This window comes from Nanorana parkeri, unplaced genomic scaffold (assembly GCF_000935625.1).
Source record: "Nanorana parkeri isolate BGI_ZX_2015 unplaced genomic scaffold, ASM93562v1 scaffold867, whole genome shotgun sequence".
In the NCBI taxonomy this organism is placed as follows: Eukaryota; Metazoa; Chordata; class Amphibia; order Anura; family Dicroglossidae; genus Nanorana; species Nanorana parkeri.
Window position 1 is genome coordinate 397003 of NW_017307135.1, and position 8690 is coordinate 405692.

The following is an 8690-nucleotide window of genomic DNA, read 5'->3' on the forward strand; positions in this document are numbered from 1 at the left end:
GCAAAAACGCTCAGCAGGGGAATTCTGGCACCGTACAGGAAGTGAATTCACAATCTGCCTCTCATAATATACATATTCAGGCCCAGTACAAGAGTAAAACCTGAGATTAATCCAAACTGCATTGCAGAGCCGTGCATACAAAGGACAAGTACAGCGTCAGGTGTGGTTCAACACAGCACCCTGCAAAATATGCTGTGTGCCCTACATAAATGCAAGATAACTGGACACTTTGAAAAAAATCTGCTCTACATCCACTGGTAAACACGTTCATAAAGTCACTGCTCCGGAGGTTACTGCTTCCATTTCAGATAAACATTTGTGCATTCTGACTATTACCACTGTTACTATTACTATTGCTTGTGCTAACAAGTGCTACTCTATATACTGCCTGAGAAAATCAGAAGTCATTTGCAAATGAACAATTTACTGCACCTATTCTAAAACAGGTTAATCATTTAGAGACCCTATTCCTGTGCTTGGTTGCCTGCCAGTGACTATATAACATTGCAACTAGTGTGCAAGCAGAATTCTACATTGTGAAGATGTGTACCACTATACTGGGCAGGGATCTTTTTGCTGAAATAAATTTAGAAGTAGTGAATGGTCTTATCACAACAGCTCTGTTTGCTATTATGCTACCAGTATCCAACGTTTCCTCACTCATCCACATCTCCCTGGCTTTGCATAGGACTTTGTTATCAAAATAAAAGTGTGATCAGATATGAAACCAGAGTGTCAGAAATTGAGACACTTACCCTTCTCTGTGAGAGAAGCTGTTTCCCAAGAAACTACTAGAGCAAGCTTTTCCTGCATGCCCAGTGCATGGACAATTATGGGACATTCTACAAAGCAAATGTCCAAACTTGGAAAACACATTGAGTCCTCCTTTATGAACTTACTACACGATTAGACATGAACTGTGCTTAGTTGAAGGCTATATTGTCCGTAGATCCAGGGCCGTCTTTAACGCAGGGCAAAAGGGGCAGTCGCCCAGGGCCCAATCATTGAATGCTAAAAAAAACTGTATATAACACCTTTAAAACGTGAATTATAAACATGCCCTGCGCAATAGAGATCAACTACATGTGCAATCTAATGATAATCTACATGTGAAGTAAATACAGAAATATATAAATACGCAGAATCCCCCTATGCTGAATAAATACATATTAGTTATTTTTTCACTATATATTGTATTTATTCTGCATACTTATATATTCATTTCACATGTAGATTATTATTAGATTGCATGTGTAGTTGGTCTATAAAATGCATTGCACGTTTATAATTCACTAGGGATGCTACTGCACCGATACCGATACCTGCACAGCACGTCTGAGACCCCGTACACAGCCCTCCTGAGATCCCATATAGTCCTCCCGAGACTCCGCCCAGCTTCCCACCAGGATATTGAATAGCCTGTCTCTCTCCTGGCTCTCTCTCCTGGCTGTCTCTCATTGCTCTTTCTCCTGGCTGTCTCTCACTCTATCCCCTGGCTGCTGTCGCTCCTGCCTCTCTCTCCTCTCGGTCTCTCCTCTTTCTCTCCTGTGTGCCTCTCCTTGCTCTCTCTCCTAACTGTCTCTCTTTGCTCTCTCCCCTAGCTCTCTCTCCTGGCTGCTTCTCCTCTTCTTCTCCTCTCTCTCCCGTCTGTCTCTTCTCGCTCTCTCTCTCCTGGCTGTCTTTCCTCAATCTTTCTCCTGGCTGTCTCTCTTTGCTCTCTCCCCTGGCTGTCTCTCCTCCCTGGATGTCTCTTCTCTCTCAATCCTTGCTGTCTCTTTTCTCTCTCTCCCCTTGCTGTATCTCCCCGCTCTCTCCCCTGGCTGTCTCTCCTCCCTGGATGTCTCTTCTCTCTCAATCCTTGCTGTCTCTTTTCTCTCTCTCCCCTTGCTGTATCTCCCCGCTCTCTCCCCTGGCTGTCTCTCCTCGTTCTCTCCATAGGACAAAACAACTAATTTGGAAACATTCTGCAATTCAGCTCACTTTCTAGTTCAGCTATGTTGTCCTAGAGTGCTCTCTTCTCCTGCCTTCTCCAAACACTTCACCCTTTTGTGAATAACCCTGTAAACGTTACTGGTGGCCAGGCATGGATGCCCGAGAACTAACGGCCATTCAATCTTGTGTTACTTTCCATGACAAATCTGCTGTCAAACACAGTGTGCATATTAGGCAAGACTTTTCAGAAGTTTCATATGATGAAGGACAGTTTCTTATTCCAGCTGATAACAACCAAACTAGAGAGCAGGAACTTGAACCACCTAGACATATGCAAAGAATCAGAAGGCCTCCTGTGTGGACTAAGGATTTTGTGATGTAAAAAACATGCATAGTACTGTTTTTAGGGCTGGTAATGATTAAAATTTTTGTTTTCGATTAATCGAATTTTTTTTAATCGATTTATTTCGATTAATTATAAGCCATTATTATACAGCCAAGGGAACTGTATAACTGGAAGACAAAAAGAAAGAGAAGGGCGCCCACCCTAGTGCAGATGGTTCTTTATTGTTTAAAAATAGCAAAATAGAGTGCAAAGGTATTCACAATGCTAGATCGATTATAAGCATAAATGAGTAGTTCAAGGATACATCAGTTTACAAACTTCAATCAGCCTGTGTGCCAATATGGACGGCACACAGGCACACAGGCACACAGGCACACAGGCTGATTGAAGTTTGTAAACTGATGTATCCTTGAACTACAAGGAGGAGTACGGTGACGTCGATGTCCGTGACGTCGATGTCCGTGACGTCACCGGATCTCCGAGGAACTCCCGGAAGACCCGGAAGCCGGCGGAAAGGTGAGTTCCGATCAAAATAATTTTGATCGATCAAAAAAATTAACTATTAATCGAAGGATTAATTGTTAATTTCCGCAGCCCTAACTGTTTTGTGATATAATTCTTTTTATCATTGTCTATATTTTTTAATATTGAAGAAAAAGACTCTTTTTGATATATGAAATATGTGGTGGTCATGCCTCTGCACTGTAAATGTCACTATTTACAGTTATTTTAAATGTATAATGCTTTCTATACTCTGACAAATCAGTTAATTTTCCTCTTATGAGACACTCAACATCTTGCTCGCACATTATGGATGCCTGAACTGGTTATTAAAGCACTCTATAACTACCTTGCCTCCCAGACCACAGTACATATGGTACACACACAGTCATATACTGTAGTAATATGATATGCTGCTTAGTTTGGGTTTAACGAATTTCAAAAAGGATGAAACCCCCCTCCTCCTGTGATTTAAACTTGGGGAGATTTGCCCATCCCTACCAATTAATATAGGTATTGTATTTAACTGCTTCCTTAAACCAAGAAATGTTTCCTCTTCATTTATGAATTTGTCAGAGTTGTCACATTAGAGGGTGGTGCTGTAATTTACTATGAGCTGTTCAAAAATATGTAAAAGGCATTACATGAACATTTTTGGAATTAGCAGCTGAAGATCAGTTGTTTCTAAGATTCATACTGTGTCGCTAGGGCGTGGAGAAAGAAAACTGTAACTCGCTTGTTAGAATATTATAGAAGATTGGAAAAAGGAGAATCAATGTTTTCTTTAGCATTTGGAAATAGCAATGTAATCAGCGGAAACCACAATTTGGCAGCTTAATAGCAACAACGACCCAAAACACTTATCCCTTGTGCTAGTGCCAGAAGAGGCTTGGAGATAGCTCAGAGGAAGTGTTCAAGCAGGAAATTTAAACACCTGATAATTTAAAGTGGACCTTCCGTGCTAATGGAAGGCCTGCTTTCATTTCCCCTTTTGCCCAAACAAAATAAGCTATCAAAATAGATACAAAATAAAGATTTCAACTTAAAATGTGTTTTTTAAACCTCTCTGTCCTGGCTACTGATGCTACCAGGAGGCACAGATTTTGTCAAAGCACCTCACCATTGCTTCCTGGGTACTCAAACTCCCACAAGAATGCACTCCTTCAATGTGTTGGGATGCATTCCTGATGGGAGTACCCAGCTATCCAAGGAGCCAGTGGTGAGGTGTTAGGCATATAACCCACAATGGAGTATTTGGCTCACCAAGCTCAGTCAACAGCTCGTTTTTCTGATCCTTCATCCCGCAAGTGTAGCAGGACTGGACTTGCGGAAAAAAACATCCTAGTCTTTATCCCAAAATTAGACCTCACAGCTCTGACTTCTGATCTCACACCACCAACCAGGACAGTGCAGGAATAGATACCCTTCCCAAAAGCCCTTCACGCAAAAAAACAAACGTGCTATAAAGCAGATCATGAGTAACCTGGACATTGCTTCTATAGTGCATTTCCAAACACTGCCTCTCTAACTGCCTCTCCTATCAACAATAAACCAGAGTTCTGATAAATACACCTCTTGGCCCCTTGACTGACAAAATAATTTACCTCAATCTATGAACTAATCTGTTAGTAGTGATTCCTACTTCCCTAATTAATGCAGATGCCAAACTACTTACAAAATACCTGCAGTCTGCTTCTTCAGCCAGAGCATTTCTGTTTGTGCACCCTTTATAAGGGACTCCTACATTCTACCCTCTAAGCCTGGTCCCAGATCCCCAATTATGGGCAACTAAGGGAAATAAACAATATCATCTCTCAGGGTGAATTGCTGAGTTATAACACTTTACAAGGTTAATTCTCCCTAAAAAACTCTGCATTTCCATTAGTGTCAACTTGGATGATGCACCACTCAGATTTGGGTCTTAAACCTTTGACAGCACACAACCACTGCTTTCTTCTCAAGGGCATCGTAGATTTCTGGTTGGAAACTTTATATCCCAGACATGCTGGAAGACTTCTGCACATGAGTCATTTCAGCCAGAGATTCACTGATTCAAATTGTATTTTTGGGATCGAATAATGATCAAAAGTCTGACAGTAAGGTTGAATTATTTTCTGGCTAGCTATATTCACTCAGATCAGGCTGGTTTTGTAACATATAGATGCGGGATCAACCTAGAAGAGCATTTAACCTTATCTCCTTAGTGCAATCCATTTGGGACTTCAATCCCATTAGAACATCTATGCTTGTATCCATCAACCTACATAAGGCATTTGACTTCTTATCATGGGATTACCTCCTATCTATATTGCATTTATATGGATTTGGCAATCATTTCCTGCAAATGTTACAAGCACTATATGACTCTCCCACTGCTCAGATCTTGCTTAGGGGCTTTCGATCACCTCCCATAGCTTTTCAAAGGGGAACAAGGCAGGAGTGCTGTTTATGTTGCCAATAGAATCCCTGGCTATCACCTTGATAAATAATCCCTGTGTTAAGGGTATCCATGTGGCACGGAAGAACACAATTGCACGTCATTTGCGAATGATATCCTATGTTTATTATTTCTCCCATTAAAATGGATCCTAACTTACTTTTGGTTCTCTTCAATTTTTCTAAGATGTCTGGGTTGCAAGTGGACAACTCGAAATCTCAAGCATTGAACCACAATCTTCCTGGATCAGAAGTAGATGCACTTTAAGCTGTCTACGAATTTAAATGCAAGGAGAACACACAATGGAAGCGCTGTCCTTCATGACTTAGGAAAGTAATGAGCTGGGTGCTTGCCACTGGGAGGAAACTCAGTCCCTCCAATGGTAGATTGCTAGTGGTATTTTATAGCGTTTGGGATTTTCTATGTGATAAAGGCATCCACTTGCTAGACTATTTGCAGTGACAATACTAGCTAACCTCGCTCAGAGCATTTTAGATTTATGTAAATCCATTTGTTTTTACAATGTGCAGTAGTTTTGGGCAAAACTGGTGCTCTTAGGATGGCATTTGAAACACTTTGTAAAAACATCTTTGAGGCCACATTACCGCCATACATTATTTATTATATTCCACATCTCAAAAGATACCTTACTTGATCATCTGGGAAGCACACTTCCATAAAACATGAATTACAAGAGTGACATTAAATGGCCATGCAGCTACCCAACATTTCCTTTAGTGGGGCAAACTATAAACCTATTCTTAGGTGGTACCTAGTAATATGCATACTTAATTTTAACTCACTTGGGATCCATGGATCCACTATAATTCCTCCATGTAACTTCAGATGCAAAGACCACATGCTCTCTTTTCTATTTCCTTTTTCCAGTCTCTAGTATTTCCATTTCTCTTTTATGGTTGTCTTCTCTTATTTTCTTTACCATTTATGTATGGAATGACTGATGGTAGCTGCGAATATACCCAACCTGCCCACTTGAGCAGGTAGAGAGGCTTTAGATCTCTGCCAATTCCAATCACTTATCATCTCTGCTGATTGAATGGGACTCATGTTGGTGCTCTTCACGTCTTGTGGGGACAACCCATGGATATACAGGTGAAACTCGAATAATTAGAATATTGTGCAAAAGTAATTGCAGTAAGTGTTGCCAAAGGGGCCCAAACCAAGTACTGAGTACATATGCATGCTTGTACTTTTCAGAGGTCCGATATTGTTCTATGTACAATCCTTGTTTTATTGATTGCATGTCATAATCTACCTTTTTGAGGTTGTGGATTTGGGGTTCTCGGGGTTTTCATGAGCTGTAAGCCATAATCATCACAATTATGACAAATCACGGCTTGAATTATCTTGCTTTGCATGTAATGAGTCTATCTCATATATTAGTTTCACCTTTTAAGTTGCATTAGTGAAATAAATGAACTTTGCACGATATTCTAATTATTCGAGTTTCACCTGTATGGGAGTAGACATTACTTATTTTTGGATGCTTCTAAATATGTATACAGTATATGTATATAGTGTACATGGAGTATATATGTATATGTTGTATATAGCAAAACATTGGAAGTATATTTCATGATGCTTTTAATGTCTGCAAGAAGATTGTTACGAAAACCTGACCTAAATTGCTGCGTTCTAAAAGTTTTGTTTAAACCTAATAAAAACAATGCAAACTAAAATGTAGTCTATTAAAATGAAAACGGTCTGCCGCACCTACCCAGGGACTGAATTCTACAACTAAATGTGTCTCTCCCCATTTACACTGTCTTGGGAAAATCTGGTCTCCTTGGCTGGAAAGCATTAAGGGTGACTGCAGGAAATTTAGTTCTTTTAGGACCTGCATGGGAATTTGATGATATGGAAATTTGAGTGCTTGAGTACCAAACTGTACCTATTTTAGTGAATATGCAATTTATTATATGAGGCGGGTGGGGATATCTACTGTATTGTCTGATGCTGTAAACTTTTTGAAGCAGTTGGGTATCAGTTGAGCGACTGTTGGGATAAGAGTTTTAATATGCTAATTGCTATATGTTTTGCAACTATTTAAACAATACATTTAAGGAAATCTGTTTAAAAAAAGAGTGCCAGAAGTTGTAACCATTTCTTCGTCTTGTAAAAATGTGTTTTTCCCCATTGGAGAGATTTTCTTTTACTACCTGTCCTTCCAGGAAGTGAGGAGAAATATCATCAATAGGGACAAATAGGCAATAAAAAATCCTACAGAGGCTATAACCATTCCCTACTCTGTATAAATCAAAATAAAGCATTTTGGTTGGAGTCCAGCTTTAATTGTTGCTCAAAAAAAAATACTGACTTAAAGTGAAACTAAACTCAAGAGTTAACTCTTAAAACTGCATTCACGTACCTTAACTATTAACAAAAATGTATCTTATTTGTGTATCACTCAGCTGTGGATCCTCAAATCATCTCTGAATTGGTGCTCAACTGTCCTTCCTTCTGGGGGGTGGCTACTTTGGTTCTCCATGGTCCCTGTGTGTGTTGTAAAGTAACCACTGCTCCAAGCTCACTCCCATGATGGACTAGAAGCTTATGTTTAGTTTACTCATTTGTATTGAGATTGTAGTCCATCATGGAAATAAGCTTGGCATGGTGGCTACTTTACAACACTTCTGAGTTTAGTGCCACTTTAATGTTTTATATTACCATAGCTTTATTGAGCAAATGCATTATCCAGCAGAGCTTCCTTTTCCGGCAATAACCTTAGCCAAAATCTCTCTGCAGTTTGTGATCAGACTTGCAGAGCATTGTGGAGGTCCTCTCTCTAAAACAAAAAAAATTGTTCACACATATATTTGTTGGCCAATTTAAACAATGTCACATCATTTCAATGGGATTGGGTGAAAACCCTGACTTAGATGTTGTAAAATACAGAAATTATGTATACGTGCACTTTACCAACAATTTAATTTGGTATTTTGAAGAAATCAAATATATGTACTTTCTTGAGTTGCTTCATGGCTCACTACTACTGCTTTTGTTGCTCCTCCAAAGGAACCTCAAGCACTGAGTGACACAAGGAAATGAGGTTAGTTGTACAATCCTTTTGCTGCTTAGAAGATACAGATGTCTTCATAATTGACTGGTGCAGCAAGGCCTGAGGCACAGGTGGGCTTCGTAGTGACTTGTGTTCTGGCAGGCTAAGCCTTTAGAATGACACACAGACACAATTGGAATGTCATTTATTTAGACAAACACCATGAAACAAGCAGCTCTCTTCCTGTCTGAGACCTATAAATTAAACAACAGAATTACACCTGCCTTAGGCCTTGTGCACATTATTTTATTAGCATTTGGACAGATAAACCTGCATAACTGGAAATATCCTGCTGTCTTTCACACATTTATATTCTGTGTATGTATGTATATATATATATATATATATATATATATATATATATATATATATATATATATATATATATATACCCC